General features: G+C 46.8%; 1 protein-coding gene across 6 annotated transcripts in view; it reads left to right on the top strand.

The window, feature by feature from the left end:
- The window catches only part of LOC140420974 (ETS-related transcription factor Elf-1-like), a 371,469-nt gene that overhangs the window by 96,468 nt on the left and 256,208 nt on the right, over nucleotides 1-18,793 (top strand). The window lies entirely within an intron of this gene.

The raw sequence follows: 18,793 nt of genomic DNA on the forward strand, positions 1-18,793 counted from the left end.
AGCTGAAGGCTATTGCTAATAAGGAATTGGCCTTTTTTAGTTGTGAGTAAGCTGCAGGTTATGTTTGCTGCTTGCTCCTGCTGGTAGCTGCAATTGCTTGGAGGCTGCTGTTGCTGTTTCCTTCCTTTTCTGTAGCTGGAAAGAAGGACATTTTTTTCTAAAATACCTGGATCCTGGAACACCGGGCTCAGTGGCACGTATGAGCTCCGGAGGCAATCCACTTTGAAGCAAAAAACGGTGAGGGACCTGGTGCGCATAATTCTACCACATGGACCACCTGACGATGCCATTGAAGAAATGCTTTTGCAGATTGCTGGTGTGGTGAGTGCTGCATGTAACTGGCATGTCGCTGCGGGTTAAACACGCTTGGAAGCCAAGGATGTTCAACTGCAGCCTGAGCTACAGTGGAATATGTGGATGCCAGGATTTGGTTCTGGTGAGATTGGGCCGTGTGGGAGGGCCTGCACAGCTGCAGCTCCTGGAAGGAGAATGGCACTGATATGTGGAACAAGTGACACATTGATGGACAGATCATTTCTACAAAGTTGTGGACATGATAACACATTCTCTGGTTTACCCTCCATTTCTATTGAGGAACCTGCTAGAGGTGATACCGTGTGTTTGGGTTTCTTTGTGAAAATTGGCTAATATAGTTTTGTATTGCTACCAATGTAGAACGGTGACGTTTCCGTGCTGTTTAATGGATTACATGATATGTGGGTGTTACATAGATTTTCAAATCTTTGCTACTGTTGACCGTTTAATGAACAAAATATTATCAACTAGTTTCTCATTGGTACACATGGCAGATCTCAGATGATGATTATTTCATAGCATTTCAATCAAACTTTAAGGCCTGAACGGTTTGCCATAGAGGCAGCAGCCAACAAACACAAGGCTGTGGATTCAGTACTGCAGATATCCTCATGACGAAAGGGTGAGTGTGTAGTCAGGATAGACCACCTGAGCATGGTCTCCCTAATGTTCCCGGCAGGGGACTAGGGGCTCCTACTGTGGCCGTGGGTGAGTGTGCAGTGCGAGATTTTCCAACACAACTGGCTTAGTGGATGGCACTCTGGGAGAAGGTGGGAACTTTCAACAGGACCGTAAAGGTTGGAGTGGCTAGGGCGATTTGAAGGTCCAGGGGTGGAAGCCTTAACTGATTGTCAGTCTCTCTCCTCCATAATATTCTTTTTTTTAAACAAATTTAGAGTATCCAATATTTTGTCCCAATTCGGGCAATTTAGCATGGCCCATCCACCTACCCTGCACATCTTTTGGGTTGTGGGAGTGAGACCACGCAGACACTTGAAAAATGTGCAAACTCCACATGGACAGTGACCCAGGGGGAATCAAACCTGGGACCTCGGCGCCATGAGGCAGTAGTGTTAACCACCATGCCGCCCACTCTCCATTATATTGTTTATTAATAGTTCACACAATGACAGGACTGTTCCTCGCTGCGTTACACACCGTTCCTCACATTATATCAGAAAAGGAACATACACCACAACGAACCAGTCTTCTAAGTTACCCCTCTGGGTTTTGTGATACTCTCGCAGTAAACATCAGCGTGGTTCTGAACAACACTGACAACCACGACAATCTTCCTTTGTGGTAGGTTTGACTCCAACCAGTGGAGAGTTTTCTGCCGATTCAGTTTGAGTTCAGTTTTGCCGAGGCTCCTAGATGCCAATATTCGATCAAATGCTACCTCGATGTCAAGAACAGTCACTCTCCCCTTGTCGCTGAGTTCAGCTCTTTTGTATAATCCATTTAGGTTGCTGTAAAGTTTCCATCCATTAGTCGCAACAGGGTTAGTATGAAGAGTCTGTCTTGAGTTTAGTTCAGTTTGGTATGAAAATTAAATTACAGTTTTCTGGTCCTGTTGAAAAGTTGACCATCGCAGAGTTGGTAGATTTGAAAGAAAATTCCAGTTTGCTCGTTTGGTGTCCTGTGACTTGGTTTGTGTTTTTAAGGCCTTGCTGAAATCTAGATGACTATAAGTATCCTTTTAAAAAAAATTTAGAGTATCCAATTCATTTTTTCCAATTAAGGAGCAATTTAGCGTGGCCAATCCACCTACCTTGCACATCTTTGGGTTGTGGGGGCGAAACCCACGCAAACACGGGGAGAATGTGCAAACTCCACACGGACAGTGACCCAGAGCTGGGATCGAACCTGGAACCTCAGTGCCATGACACAGCAGGGCTAACCCACTGCGCCACCGTGCTGCCCTGACTATAAGTATCTTCGGTTCATGGCAGCAGTCAGGCGCATCGGGTCTGAGCAGTTATCGGTCTCGACCCTTGTACCTCTGCGAGAATAGTTGTTGCCCACTCCTCCGTGCTATCCATTGCTGCTCCACAGAATTTAATTTAGTCAGATGTTACAAATGGAATGTTGCATTGTATTTCCGTTCAAAATCTCCAACCACGTTAGTAAAAGGACAACCATAACATTGGCGATCAATGGGAGAAGCTGGAGCCACTGGGAAAAGGAATCAGGAGATACCGGAGTGGAAAATCCTCGTGCAAGGGAGAGAGATTCTGATGGCAAAGTACAAGTGAGGGATTATGGAAACAATAATGTAGCAAAGAGTATTGGGTTTAAAATGTATTTTGTGGGAGGAGGGGAAGGGATTTTAAAAACTGGACCAACAAAGATCATTTGGTAAATTGAGCTTGTTCCACTTTTGTTCTTGTTGTTGGCCTGGAATTTTCACTTCTCTTGCACATTTTCCGTCATTTTCCACTCCATTTTGTGTGACTGCCTTCCTTTTACTTTACTCTTTCTTTTTTTGGTGGCCGGTTTAGCTCACTTGGCTAGACAGCTGGTTTATGATGCAGAGCATTTTATTCATGAAGGCACCGCCTTTTCAACCTTGCCCCTTGCTCTCCGCTCCTCACCAATGTTCAATGTGCTGACCCTCAGGTTAACTCACCACCAGTCAGCTCTCCCCCTCAAAGAAAGTAGCCTGTGATCATCTGGGACTATGACAACTTTACCTATCACTCTCTCTTGCTATTTTCCCTCCCGCTCTTTTTCTCCACTTTTTTGCTCTTTGCTGCCTGCTTTGTTGCTCGTTTTTGTATTTCTCTTTTCCCCTGCCCTTCCTTACTTTTCCATTTACCTTTTTATTTTCTCAGCAACACTTTTTTGCTTCCCTGTACCTCCGGTGTTTATGATGCCAAAGCAGTGAGATGCTGCCAATAGGAAAGATGGTGCTGCTGAACCAGCTGAACATTGGTGAGAAGCGGAGGGTGGGAGTGACAGGGAATAGAGGGGAGGAGCAGAGGGCAGGGGTGATAGGGGAATGAAAGCAGGAACAGAAGGTGATAGTGAGAGTGACAGGGGGCGGAGGACAGGAGTGATGGGGAACAGAGGAAGGGAGCACAGGACGGGGTGACGGGGAGGGAAGGAGTGAAGAGGTGGATTTACGGGGAATGGAAGGAAGAAGCAGAGGGCAGGAGTGGCAGGAAATGGAGGGAAGGAGCGGAGAGCAGGATTGACGGGGAATGGAGGGCAGGAATGACAGGAAATTAAGGGAAGGAGCGGAGAGCAGTAGTGATGGGGAAACGGAGGGAAGGAAAGGAGTGTGGGAGTGGCGGAGGGCATGGAAGAAGGGATCAGGTATATGAATAACATTGATGTCACAATGTATTTGTCACAAAACCAAAACCTCCTGAAGTGTTGTGGAAAACCCTGATATGGTCCTTGAACTTCTTGATCACTTCCCCTCTTTTATATCCCCCTCCCCCATGCTGTTAATTGTTCTAACATGTGGGAAGTCTGCTCCTAGCTCTCCTGGGACAGACCCACATCTCACCAGGGAAATTCACCTAACAGTTTGTGTGGGGAATGCACCTGTCACTCGTAGCATTCAGACCAGTAGGCCAGATGGACCGCTGGAGTTTAATTTTTTTTTCCAAAACCTGTGAGATTGAATTACCCCCAGCTATAGAGTGCCCAGTGAGATGAAGCCAGATGATCCCCCAGAGAGAGAGGCGGGCTGTGCCCTGGGTTGTTTTGTGCCTGTGCAATGGGAGCTTCCTGAGGGACGAGTGTTTGCAGATCTGACTGTGTTGTAGAATGTTTGTTTGGAATTTAGAGGGTGGATTCAGGAAAAAAATGCAAAGTTGGCAGCGTGCCCCACCTGGGGAGAGGAGATGTTTTTTTGTATTCTGATGTTGCACGTCACCAAGCACGCGAGCATGTGCACACCTGAATGTGTAGATGTTGTGATGCATGTACTGAAAGGGGAATGTTATGCTGTCACAATCACTGGATGGTAGCAGCTCAATGAAAGCAGAGAGGAGGTTCTCTACTTGCTTCAAAGACCTCTTTCCTCGCCTCGCAATTAGAATTTGAATGTAGGTGTCTGTGAATGGAACTCGGTGCAGAGTCCTGTGAAAGGTCTGGGCTGTTCTTGATACTTTATTCCCATTTTGTTTAATTGTTTGTTCTGCAGCTCCTTTTATCCATTGCGTTCTGTGGGTGTTGCTCTTCAATGCCTAGACATCACGCTGGTAGCAGCAATCCTGAAGTCTTTTCCCGCATCTCTGAGCCTTGAGGTCTTGGGTATGTTTGTTTTGGGGCTGCTGTTGGCTCTGAGAGATCTGGTCACGGGGGAATGAAGGGAAGGAGCAGAAGGTCAGAGAGGTAGGCCAATGGAAGGAAGAAGTGGTCGGCGGGATTGATGGGGGGGATGAAGGAAAAGCGGTGGAGGGAAGGCACAGAGGGTGGGAATGGAGGGAAGGAGTGGATGGGTAGTACAATTCAAGGGGGGGGGGAGCAGTATGGTGGTGCAGTGGTTAGCACTGCTACTTCACAGCGCTGAGGACCCTGGTTCGCTCCTGGCCCCAGGTAAGTATCGGTATGGAGTTTGCAAAATCTCCCCGTTTTTGCGTGGGTCCCTCCCCCACAACCCAAAGATGTGCAATGTAGGTGAATTGGCCACGCTAAATTGCCTCTTAATTGGAAAAAGAAAAGAATTTGGTACTTTTAATTTAAAAAATATATATAAATTTAGAGGGCGGCACGGTGGCGCAGTGGTTAGCACTGCTGCCTCATGGCACCAAAGACCTGGGTTTGATCCCGGCCCGGTTCACTGTCCATTTGTAGATTGCACATTCTCCCCGTGTTTGCGTGGGTCTCACCCCCACAACCCAAAGATGTGAAGGGTAGGTGGATTGGCCATATTAATTTGCCCCTTAATTAGAAAAATAAAAAAATAAAAAATTTAAGAGCTCGCCAAGGCCCAAGCTCAGGAAAGGCTTTCCAAAACAAATTTTGATAGAAGGATAAATTCTGACTCAGTCACTGTTTTGCTTTCCACGTCCAAGATACCAGTTCGACCCCAACCCAAATTCAGTCTGTTTTCTCTGCTAGTTGTGCAGGTCTTAAACATGAAATGAGATTGGAGGTGATGTTACCAGTATTTCAGCACAATGTCAGTGTCATTAGGAGGATGTGAGATGTGGAATTTAGAAGCATTTTGCACGGATATCATGCAAGGTGGGAGGGAGGGCACTCTGGACATGTGTTTTTGATGCAAAAAAAAAAGTGAGAATGTTTTTCTATATTTTACCCACGCTCCTCCTGGCCCCATATGCTGCTTACGCTAAGAGAGAAAAAATGGGTAATGCAATAATTCCAGGAGGGGCAGACTAAAAGGCAAAGCAGGCTTATTCTCCAACACAAAGCCACAGCCACGCATGCAAAACATAGGTCCCAACCCGGGATCATCTGGAACTACCTGTCTGCGTCTGTGGGTCGGTTTTAAGGCCCTACTGGTGAACCACTACTGGGCGTGCCTCCACCCGCTCAACACAGGAACTCTGATCAATCTGTGGTCCCTTGTGGTCTTCGTGAGAGTTATAAGCCGGTAAGGTGCCCAATGGCATCCCTCACACATTATGGTTAATTCAGCATAAGAATTGGTCCAGGTGGTACACAGCTCACTTCAAATGGATTTAATAGGTCTGTCGAAATGAGTGGAGCTGACAGTTGAACAGATTCAAGATGGCTGCCTTGTGTTCAAGGATGAGGCCAATGGACTTGAATGGCTTTCCTTACCAAGGGTATATCTTGTCTGGACATGACCAGTATCCTTGCAGTTTCTCAGAATCTGCATGAAAATTGGATTTATTAGTCACGTGGGACTATAGAAGATGGCTGAGATGATCAGAAAAGCCCGGTTGGTTGGATTTTGGCGATTTTATAATCTGCGGGCTCTGTTGAAGCAGTACTTTGGGGTTAGCAACAGTGATCTATACTTCATTGTAATTCGGCAATATAATTTAAGATGTGATGTTAATGGCGTTGCTGAATGCAAAGCTTATTGTTCCTCCGTCTCCAGTGTTTACAATCATGCGTGTGGGCACATTGACCACAGCAATAATTCAGACTATTAGAAATATTATTTATGAAGATGCTTGCTTTCTCTCTGCTGTGCTTCTGTCTTTTCTTTGCCTTATCTGTGACTAACAGGCTGCAGTCTTCCGCCTCACACCCTAGCAAAGGCCCTCTTAAGAATGCAATGCACATCCTGTGGTAGGAAAAGCAGTCTGCGTCATGACTGGGTTGCAATTTTCAGAGGAAACCCCTAACCATAGTTCTCCATTGTAGCTGAGAGAAGCCAAATTTTTCAACTGGCTCCTTTCTGCAGCTCAGACAGGCTCTTTAATAGTACAGAAATGAAATGCCGTCCAGACTAGATTGAGTGTTTGGATGCTGTCACCACTTCTAAAGACCTTGAAAATAAGTAACAGAGCGATGTCTTTATCCCTCAACCAATGTTTCTTTTTTTAAAAATACTGTTTATCTGGTGATCATCTCATTGCTGTTTTGGGATCTTGCTGTTCTCAAATTGACTGTTGCATTTCTGACTGTACAGCAAATGACTATGCCTCCAATGCATCTAATTGGCTCTCAATGCTTTGGGAAGTCCTGGGGTAGAGGAAGGTGCTATATAAATGTATGTAATTCTTTCAAAATACATTTGGCGCATTAAACAAATTGTGACCTTACGTTTTATTCCATATCCTTTTTCTTTGTCATTCTAACTGTGATGTCTGCTCTCCTGAAACAAACCTAATTGCTGGAGCGAGGTTCCAACGGTGCCAGATTCACACTTTGGCACCCTGCCCAAGTTAGACCTGTGTGAATGTTGGCACATCTCATTGCCAGCTGAGGATCAGAGAGCTGGGACTGTGCCAGAGGACTGGGAGCGATAGGCAGGATTGGTAAGGCTGTGATGGTTATGGCTCCGGGATCATTTCTGTTTTTAGTTTTAAATAGTAAGGATGACTCCATCTTAAAGATGATTGCTGTTAGCTGTGCACCTGACTTGTCTGTATCAAGCGCTTCGGCAAAATTAGTCTTTTCTTAAAAGATAAACAAATGGAGCTTGCATTATTAAGATTAAAGTGGAACTGCTGCCATGTGGCTGAATTATCTAGTTATCGCATTGTCATAATAAACACCGGTATATCATGGTGCAGAGACACACACACACCCACTAATGGACATGCAGTGGGACCAATCCGCATACACAACACCGCAGCCAATCACCAGTGAGAGCACACACACTATAAAGACAGGGGACGGGCGAGTTCCTGCTCTTTCTAGTAGCAGCCAGCTCAGAGCACAGAGCTCACAGCCTGCAACACAGACATTCACCATGTGCTGAGTGCATCACCTGGTTAGGATAGGCAAGGGTCAACAGTTAAAGCTGGTATTGCATTCACCCACAGTTCAAGTATGTTAATATAGTTAACCTTATAATAAAATAGAGTTGCACCACTTCCAGTGTTGGTGACCTGTTTGTGATCCAGAACACCCAACACAGCACGCATGTGATCACTCACGAGGAGCAACTCCCCAACTACCAGTGTTACTTGACTGATGATGGCTCACCTGCCTGAGTCCAAAGGCTGGATGTTCAAATCCTACTTCAGGTTTTTCTTTTAGTCCGTGTTGTTATGTAGGGGACACCGGCAGCCAATCTATGCTCTGCACAATCCGGCAAACAACAAATGAGGGCATGAACAGATCAGTTTTAGTGTTTTTGGTAAAGTGGAATTTTTTACTTCCACCTGAAACAAAGTTGGTTTAATGTCTCATCTGAAATACAGAACCTCTGACCGTGCAGAACTTTCCTCAGTACTGCACGGAAATATCATCCCAGATTATTGGCTCAATTTTCTGGAGCACAACTTGAACCCAGAAGCTCCAGACTTGGGTCGCCGGTTGACATTGTTGGGAAGCTGAGAAGCACTTCGTCTCACAACACTTGGATCCACAGCTTCAGTTTGCTGCCAATATGATGCTGCCTGTTAGTGCAGATCCTTCCTTGCACTGCCCTATCTGTATTTTGTCATGCCCCAGTTTTGTTGCCTCTTTTGTTGAAGGTGCCGACTCTGTAAAGAAGTGTCTGATCGTACAGAGGCTGACTGCTCTTGAATACTTACCCAAGTGGCTATTTTGCTTGTAAGAACTTTGATCATATGAGAAGCTAATTTGACAGCAGAGGGGATCAACACTGTTTTTTTTAAAATTTAGAGTACCCAATTCATTTTTTCCAATTAAGGGGCACTTTAGCGTGGCCAATCCACCTACCTGCACATCTTTGGATTGTGGGGGCGAAACCCACGCAAACACGGGAGAATGTGCAAACTCCACATGGACAGTGACCCAGAGCCAGGATCGAACCTGGGACCTTGGCCATGTGGGGCAGCAGTGCTAACCACTGCACCACTGTGCTGCCCTATCAACCCTGTTTTTGCTGCACCACCCAACGTTGCAGCAGGATCCATTGTGGAGCATTTGGAATTCAACTCCCTTAATCCAGATATGCTATAGTGCGTACCAGCGCACTTGCTGCTATCCTGAAGAGGACCAAGTGACTTCACAATGGGCAGAATTAAATGTGGGACTTTGCTGGTCCTTGTGATTCGGTTTCATGATCACCAGTTCATCATCATCAACTGAGCTATTGCGGAAAGCTGTGATTTAAAAGCAACCATGATGATTTTTTAAAAAACTTGTCACATGCAACTGTGAACGCAGTGCCTTTCTGTTTATTTTAGTAAGCACAATGTTGCCAAGGGTAGTTTTGTGGTGACCCGACAACAGCCCCCATCAAGCTGATCACACATTCTGGTCACCCTGATTGCTTAACCGGCCATTGCATTTCCAACCTTTTCCTATGTCACCGCAACTCTCAAGTCACTGTTCATTTGGGAAGGTGGATGATGATGTTATGGTCTCCTGAAGGATTTCCAAATCTCTATTTCAGCAGTAATGGCTTTTGTAGCAGAAGGAAAGCCAGCTTTGCCATCTGGCTTCTTCAAGGAATCCCATTAATGGCCTGTTTAAGGCTTCTTGTTGGCAGATGGCCACATCGGGATAAGAAATGTACAAGTTAACTATTGTCAAGTTGAACACCATGTTGCCTTTTAAGGACCGAGGACCTGGATTGAGTGCGGATTTGTTTTTGAGAGTTTGGCCAGGTAATTATACCTCTTATCTAGTTTGGGTAGAGCTGCGTTACCTCAGCTTGAAGTAACCCTCTTGAATGTGTGATTTCAGAATCCGTTTGTCTGATGACGTAAAAAAAGGTATTGTATTTGTCTAGTCTCTCTGCAATGTTGAAACATGTCACATGACAAATTATTTGAAATGCAACAACTCTTGGTCTTCAGGCAAATATGTCTGTCATCTCGCATATGACAAGATTCCACACATTACCGAAAGGTGATGGTTTGTTGATGATGATTGAGAAACGCCACCATCTGGATAATAATCTTTTCTCATATGGTTCGCAGGATCACTCTGTTTGTCGTTTCCCTGAAGAATTACGGCTTCAATGACATCGCGCTTGCCTCTCCTCTTCCCCCAACCCACCCCGATTAAATATTGCCACATGCTGTGCTCCATAAGGTGCAAAAATGGATTTGCTTTATTGCTGCTATATACTTTTTTTTAAACTCCCAAGGTATGAAAGTATGACTGTTAAAGGAAGGTGTCTGTTCATAATGAATCACCATTGCTTTAAAGACTGCCCTTGGTTAGCTATTCTTAAGTTGATATTTCATTCATTGGTGAAATGTAGTGTTACCGTTGTTCTTGTGAAAGGGGCACAGCTTGACATTTGGTATTTTATTTTAAAAACACTTCTCAAAATGAGTTCCTGGTTTGCTGTATGGTTCTGCAAAATGGCCTCATTATTTGTTTGAGCCACACATGTCAAGGAATTGCAGCTTCAATCCTGGGTCCCTGCAAAATTGCCTTTGCAGTAATTGGGGTTGTGGAAGACCTGTTACAATTGCCCTTGGGTTCTCCCAAGGAGGGTGGAGTCGGCCTACTGTTTCCACAATCCAGAAATCCCAGTACATGAACAGTGGGCTCCAAACCTCCGATGACCCATACTCAGTTGAAGCCTAAAACGCAGTACCAAAGTGTGGCTAGGATATGCAGAATGGCAGCTATTAAGGAGAGGCTCAAGGGCAGCATGAAGAGGGGGTGAATAAGTGCCTGAAGCTGTACGAAGATGTGATGAACTGATCTTTGCTGTACTCTCCTCATTCCTCTCCTGCCGTGATACCTCCATTATTTAGTTCCTTTGTTTCTCCATTTTTTTTTTGTCTCCAACTTTTATACATCTTCTCAAACCCAATTTTTTTGACCAGTTTGATGGTCACTGTCGTGATATTCAGATAAACATCATGATGCAAACACACATACACACTGATGGACAGATCAACGGACCAATCAACACGCACGCAACATCACAGCCAATCACAAGCAAGGGCACATGCACTATAAGACGGGGAACACCACAGTTCCCGCACAGTCCAGCAGGAAGCTGTGCACCTTCAACACTCCTTTCGGCAGGTTCTGCTACAACAGAATGCCGTTTGGCATCATCTCGGCATCCGCGGTATTTCACAGAATCATGGAACAGATGATGGAGGGCATCGAAGGGGTGCGCGTCTATGTTGACAGCGTCATCATCTGGTCCACCACACCACAGGAGCACATCAGTCGTCTCCAGCGCGTCTTTGCTCGGATACGGGAACACGGCCTGCGCCTCAAACTGCGCCTCAACCGAGCCAAATGTTCTTTTGGCCAAACTGAGCTAAAGTTTCTGGGGGACCACATATCCCGGTCAGGAGTGCATCCGGATGCAGACAAAGTGACAGCTATTACAGCCATGCCGCAGCCGGCAGACAGGAAAGCAGTGCTACGCTTTCTCGGGATGGTCAACTTCCTGGGGAAGTTCATTCCCAACCTTGCCTCCCACACAACGGCTCTTCGCCACCTAGTGAAGAAGACCACGGAGTTCCAGTGGCTGCCCGCACACCAGAAGGAATGGGAAGAGCTCAAAATTAAGCTCACCACAGCCCCGGTATTGGCGTTCTTCCACACCTCCTCGAGATCCGAAGATCTCGACTGATGCCAGCCAGTCCTGCATTGGGCCGGTCCTGCAACGGGATAACACTGCATCATGGACCCCGGTCGCCTATGCCTCACGGGCCATGACCCCCACAGAACAGCGCTATGCGCAGATCGAGAAGGAGTGCCTAGGTTTGTTAACCGGCATAGATAAGTTCCACGACTACGTGTATGGTCTCCCTCAGTTCACCGTGGAAACCGACCATCGCCCCCTGGTCAGCATCATACACAAGGACCTGAATGAGTTGACCCCTCTCCTCCAGCGCATTCTGCTCAAGCTCCGGAGGTACGACTTCCAACTGGTCTACACCCCGGGAAGGACCTCATCATCGCGGATGCCCTATCCAGGGCAGTGAGCACACCGCCCGATTCGGAGGGATTCGGTTGTCAGGTCGAAGCGCATGTGGCCTTCACATCGGCCAATCTGCCAGCTAATGATTCAAGTCTGGCCCGTGTTCGCCGGGAGACTGCGGCTGACCCCCTTCTACAACGTGTGATGCGCCACATGACGGGAGGGTGGCTCAAAGAACAGTGCCCACAATTCTACAATGTCTGGGACGACTTGGCTGTCATTAATGGTGTCCTCCTAAAGTTGGACCGGATTGTGATTCCACACAGCATGCACAGGCTGGTCCTCGAACAATTACACGAAGGCCATCTCGGGGTTGAGAAGTGCAGACGGAGGGTCCGAGAAGTTGTCTACTGACCGGGTATCAGCGACGACATTGCCAACATGGTGCTCAACTGCCCCACCTGCCAAAGGTTTCAGCTGGCGCAGCCCGCTGAGACGCTTCAGCCGAATGAATTGGTGACGTCCCCCTGGGCGAAGGTGGGTGTGGACCTTTTTCATGCGCTCGGCAGGGACTACGTCATCATTATAGATTACTTTTCGAATTATCCAGAGGTCATACGCCTGCACGATTTGACATCGTGCGCTGTCATCAGGGCATGCAAAGAGACCTTCGCTCGCAATGGCATTCCGCTTACTGTCATGTTGGACAAATGGGCCCTGTTTTGCAAGCCAAGAATGGTCTTCTTTTGCTGCTTCTTATGGCTTCACATACGTGACGTCCAGCCCTCTGCATCCCCAGTCCACTGGCAAGGCAGAATAGGGCATTCATATCGTCAAGCGGCTCCTCTGCAAGGCTGCTGATGCCGGATCTGACTTCTGTTTAGCCCTGTTGGCCTATCCCTCGACCCCACTAGCCACTGGCCTCTCACCAGCCCAGCTGTTGATGGGTCACGCCCTCAGGACCACTGTGCCATCCATTCCTGTTCCTACACCTGATGCGACAGCAGCGTGCTCAGCAGAAGGTGGCACATGACACTCGGGCAACTGATCTTCCTGCCTTGGCGCCTGGAGACAACGTCCGCATCCACCTACCAGAGGGTGGCTGGTCGGCAACTGCCGAAGTTCTCCGATGCGTGGCTCCCCGCTCATTCCTGGTTCGCATGCCTGATGGCTCCATTCGCCGGCGCAATCGCCGGGCTCTTCGCCTGCTTCCGCGCTCGCTACGGGAACTTACACTGGTGCCACGCCCTCCTATTGTTCCTGATGTCGATTCGTGGAGCTTCCTGCCACCATGCCCATTCCTCTGTTGCCTGTGGCCAGGCCCATTCCTCAGCCGGTGGATCCTGACCCACCCTTGAGGCGGTCAACCCAAATTCGTCACCCACCTACTAGGCTGGACTTATGAGCCTGTTTGAACATTGTGGCATAAAACTTTAGTGAGTCCAATGTTAATATGTTTCACTTTTTGTCATTACAGGAGTTTGTTTTGATGCTTGATGTTTACACTTGTTTTGTTTATGGTACAACCTTGTTGCTATGTTGCACCTGACACCTTCCTATGTATATAGTTTAGCCTCATGTACATGTTGTAGATATTGCACACATACATTCAGCTGCGCTCAGTACACATCTATATTTATTAACACATAGGCACATATTTTTGTAAAAAAGGGGGGCGATGTCATGATATTCAGATAAACATCATGATTCAAACACACATACACACTGATGGACAGATCAACGGACCAATCAACACACACGCAATATCACAGCCAATCACAAGCAAGGGCACACGCACTATAAAACGGGAACACCACAGTTCCCGCTCATTCCAGCAGGAGACAGCTCAGGGCACAGAGCTCACAGCGTGCCACTCAGACATACACCATGTGCTGAGTGCCTCTCTAAGATATTGTTAGGGCTGGGTCCACAGGTTAAAGGGTAATGAACGAACCACAGTAACAAGTTTACAGATGTTGTTATTGATAGTAATAAAACAGAGTTGTACCATCTGCAACCGTGTTGGTTCGTCTGTGTAGCAGAGCACCCAACACGACAGTCACCTCTTGGAACTCTTGTATTGTTACCTGGTGCCTGATCTATTCTTATTCTTCCTATTTGTTTCTGTTTCTCCGACTAGGTATTGTGTCTTAGGGTGTTTACTGAGTAGAGGGCACTCTATCAATGCAAGTTGATTATTATACTGCAATGGCTATGGGCCCTGACAATCCTCAATAGTATGAAGACTTTTTCTCCAAGTCTTGCTGCGCCTCAATCCAAGCTGTTCCAGTACAGCTACAATACAATACAATGCGGAATCTACCCTGCAATGTGGAAAATTGCCCAGGTATGTCCCGTACACAAAGCAGGACAAATCTATTCCAGCCAATAACCGCCCCATAAGTCTACTCACGATCATCAGCAAAGTAATGGAAGGAACCATCGTTAGTGCTATCAAGCAGCACTTACTCCGAAACCACCTGCTCGTTGATGGTCGATTTGGGTTCTGCCAGGCTTGGGCTCCCAAGTGGTAAATGAAATTCGTGCCACACAAGTGGCAGACAGTGCCCACCTCTAACAAGAGATAATTTAACTATTGCCTCTTGTCATTCAGTGGGATTGCCATCTCTGAAATCCGCACTATCGACATCCTGGAGGTTACCATTGGCCAGAATCTGAACTGGACCAGACATAAAAATGTTATGGTTGTAAGAGCTGGTCAGAAGCGAGGAATCCTGCGGCGAGTAACTCACCTCCAACTCAGCATTAAAAATATTGGTGAGGCCCATATTCCATGAAATAATCCAAAAATATTGAAGATCTTGGAGTTTGAAAACAATATTAAAGGGATCTGTATTGGTTGAATTTCAGCAAGAAAGGAATCGACATGTTGCATCAATGAGAAAAACTAATGAGGTGAATGACCAGTTGATTGTTTTTTGATGATTGAATGAGGGAGAAATGTTGGTATGGATATTCTTGAGCTCTCCATGGCAGTCAAATAGTGGTGCTTTGGCACCTTGTTACATTCATCTGAACTGGTAGATATGGTTAGAGTTTCATTCCAACAATGCAGTACTCCCTCCGTGAAGTGCCAGCCTAGGTTATTTATTCAAGTTTTGGAATGGAGCACAAGCCTACATCATTCTGATTGAGGTTAGGAGAACAAGGATTGTCCATAAAAAATAATGAAGATATGGGGCACGATTCTCCGGTTGCATTGTGCTAAAGGGAGAGGGCAACATGTACAGAGAAGGCTGGGCAAGGCTTCCAGCGAGCCTCCCCAGAGCCTCCATGCCTGTGGGATTCTACGAAGTCCCGTGAGATGTCGGAGTCAGAACTCTGTCCCAAATGGGCATGACCAAATGGCGCTCCTGGAAGTAGGTTGTAAACCTACTTACAACCTACTCAGGTGGGGTCCACCGGACTTCTTCGATTTTTTTTGGCCTCCCTGGCAGTGCTCCTGCTGGCTTGACAGTGCCATCCAGGCACATTGGCTGTGCCAGAGTGCGAGGGGGGCCATGCCCATAAAATGAGGGTGGAGGGAGGGTTTGAAGGGTGGGAGAGTGCAGGGAAGTAGGAACCTCTGGGAGGTTGGAGGGATGATGGATGGTCCTGGAAAGGAGGGGTGTTATAAAGGGGTATGTGTATGGGGAGTGACATTGCCCATGGGTGGGTGGGGGGGGGGTATGGGATACCCACAAGCTCACTTGGAGATCGGGGCACCCTTTCAAAACAGTGGCCCGGTCTCTGAGTTCAGCTCCCCAGTGCTTTTTTTATGTGGGCCAAACCGGTGAGAAACACCCCAGGGCCCCAAAAAATTGTTATTAAATAGTGGTGGGGAACTCGCTGGTAGAGCCGGCAGGAAACTCTTTGGAAAAACCTGACACAAATTAACTTGGACATTTTTTGGGAGGATCGGCCCATGGTTTGGGGAGTTCTAACAGCACATTTTTATTTAAAATTTGTCTCCAATGGTCCTGAGTTTGTAAATATAAAGAAAATACAGCCTTCATGTTGTTAATAGAACAAAAAGATTATTATTGTCCAGGATACTCCTGAAAACCTTCCGTGCATTTGGAATCGGTTTTACAGAGAAGGGAACGTTGACCTTTTAACCCACTAATATCCTGCACTTTTACACCGAGTTATATTGCAGAAGGTTTACACAAAAATGCTCCAAACAATACTGGACCCATTCCAAAGTGTGTCAAGAGCTAACTTACATGGCTCTTGTTTCAAGATTCATAATCGGCGGATGTCTTGTTTTGACGCAAGTGTTTGACTCCTATTATAATGCCAATAGAACAGTACTTCATTATCAGCTGTCAGGTTGATGGAACACACCATCCACTCCTGGTAAATTTTGACTGAAAGCAGACGTTCAGCTACGCCGGGCCTGCAAAGCATAGAGCTGATTGGTTGGTTGTGGGATCGCTTAGCTACTGAAACATGCTTCAGTGAGATTGAGGGGAGGGTGGGAAACTACCTAATGCAGGACTGAAGGGCCAACTCTGGATTGTGTAATTAGACAGAAGGACTGCTATTTATATAGCATCTTTCATGGCCTCAAGGTGCTGAAGTATACTTTGCAGTCAGAAGTTCAGAAGTACAGCCATTATGGTAACGCAGGAAGTGCCACAGCACAGTCCCACAGCCGGCGATATTTTCAATGTTGGTTGAGGGATAAATGTTAGACAGGACAGTGGAGGAATGCTCCTGCCTTGCTTCAAAAAGTGGTGTTGGATCTCTTCTGTCCACCTGAGGGAATAGACGGGGCCTTAGTTAAACAGCTAAAGCAGGGATATCACAAGCAACATGATCCGGCCTTTACCTGACGCTGAACCATCGAGTCTTCAAACAGGTTAGCTAATGGGAACAGAAACTCTGGCTGGTTTTGTTTCCCTCCCGAACCCAGGGGTGTTGAAAACATTGGCGCTGCCATCCTGGCTGATTTCAAAACTGACTCAGCCCAAATGGACATCAAACCCGAATACCTCCTCGACTGTGTGGTTTTAACGCTGAGACAGTGTTTCGCTCCTTTTTCCAAAAAGAAAATTCAGCTCTTTTATTCTTTCGGCTTGCCTACATTGTAATCACCTTCCCACTCATTGTCTAGAACCCTTGTCTATACCTGTCTATGGGTAGCATGGTGGTTAGCACTGTTGCTTCACAGCTCCAGAGTCCCAGGTTCAATTTCCGTCTTGGGTCACTGTCTGTGCGGAGTCTGCACGTTCTCCCCGTGTCTGCGTGGGTTTCCTCCGGGTGCTCCAGTTTCTTCCCAAAGTCCAAAGACGTGCAGGTTAGGTGGGATTGGCTAGATTGCCCTAAGTCTCCAAAAAAAGGTTGGGTGGGGTGCTCTTTTTGAGTACGGCGGCGGCCTTCTGCACTGTGGATTCTATGATAATCCCTTGCCTTATGGGAGAGGCCATTGTAAATCTGGAACCACACTGCAGCACAAGTCACCCAGAGAGAGATGAGCCTATCCCAACCAGCCATGCTGATCTGGAAGTGTAGAGTTTACTGGTGGCCTACTTTGATTTGATGAGTCTGATGTTTAGAAAATTCCCACTGCCAGCTCCCACTTTCGCACTGGGGTTGGCTAAATCGGTTAGCAGTAGCAAATGTTTACAAAATTATTTTCTGGATATGGGCATTGAAGATGAGGCTGAAATTTGTTACCCACCTCGAGTTGTCTTGGGAGTTGAGTCTTCCTGGTGAAGGTTTGCAATCAATTTGGTGATGGTATTCCTTTGTTTAGGCTCCTCCTTCTTCAGTCCTGAAACAAATCTGCATGTGTTGTCTCTGACTCTAAAACCACATGTGAATTGATTTTGGTTTTCACGCTCCATGAAAGCTGAGGGGCAAATTGTTTGACTCTTCAGATACCTCCCCATCCGCCCCAATTTTGAGTGAATCCGAGAGTATCAAACGCATGCTTTTAACGACTTGCTTTGGGCCTTGGTAACCCATTGATTCCACTTCTTTGTTTATTTGACAGGCACTGTGCTGTTCAGCCTCTATCTTACTTGTTGTGTTCAATCTAATCTGTCAGGAATGTGAACCTTTCTATGAGCTAAGTGTCTCTTGCTTTTGCAGAAACTAAATCTACGGCGGTACCGTGTGAGGGTTAGTGAATCAAGAAAGATCGGCAGCTCTGCCAACACGTCCATACTGTAGCATTGATTGAAAGCTAAAATACATTGGGTTGGATTCTCCTGCCCCGCCTGCCTCAAGAATGTCATGGGCAGGGCAGCACGGTGGCGCAGTGGGTTAGCCCTGCTGCCGCACGGCGCCAAGGTCCCAGGTTCGATCCCGGCTCTGGGTCACTGTCCATGTGGAGTTTGCACATTCTCCCCGTGTTTGCGTGGGTTTCGCCCCCACAGCCCAAAGATGTGCAGGCTAGGTGGATTGGCCACGCTAAATTGCCCCTTAATTGGGAAAAAAAATGAATTGGGTACTCTAAATTTATAAAACAAAATAAGAACGCCATGGGCGAGCTGTGGACAATGGAAAATCCATTGACCTCGGGTGGGATTCTCCGCTCTCCAGGCGAACTTGGCTGGAGAATCCCACTCATAAAAAGTGAATGATCTGGGATTTATTTTTTAATACCCATAGACGACAACATTCAATCAATTCTTGGTTAAATATTATTGACATTATTCTCTCCTCTCATCTGCCTCTCCAAATAGAGGCTTAATAGAGTAGCTATACGTTTATAGAAAGATCAGTTGTAATGTGGTTTTGTCTTTTTTAGGTGGAGAAATGGTGCTGGCCAAGCTCTCGGACAGTAACAAGAAAAAAATTGTGGAGTAATTTTAACCTACAGCATGCGATGGAACTGGACCTAGTTGCCCAGTCCAATGGGGCTGATCCAATCCATTTCCTGTGGCTGGCTTCTGTTAAAATGACCTCCCTGGGCAGCATGGTGGTGCAATGGGTTAGCACTGCGGACTCCCGGCGCCGAGGTCCCAGGTTCGATCCCGGCTCTGGGTCACTGTCCATGTGGAGTTTGCACATTCTCCCCGTGTTTGTGTG

Source organism: Scyliorhinus torazame, chromosome 5, assembly GCF_047496885.1.
Source record: "Scyliorhinus torazame isolate Kashiwa2021f chromosome 5, sScyTor2.1, whole genome shotgun sequence".
Taxonomy (NCBI): Eukaryota; Metazoa; Chordata; class Chondrichthyes; order Carcharhiniformes; family Scyliorhinidae; genus Scyliorhinus; species Scyliorhinus torazame.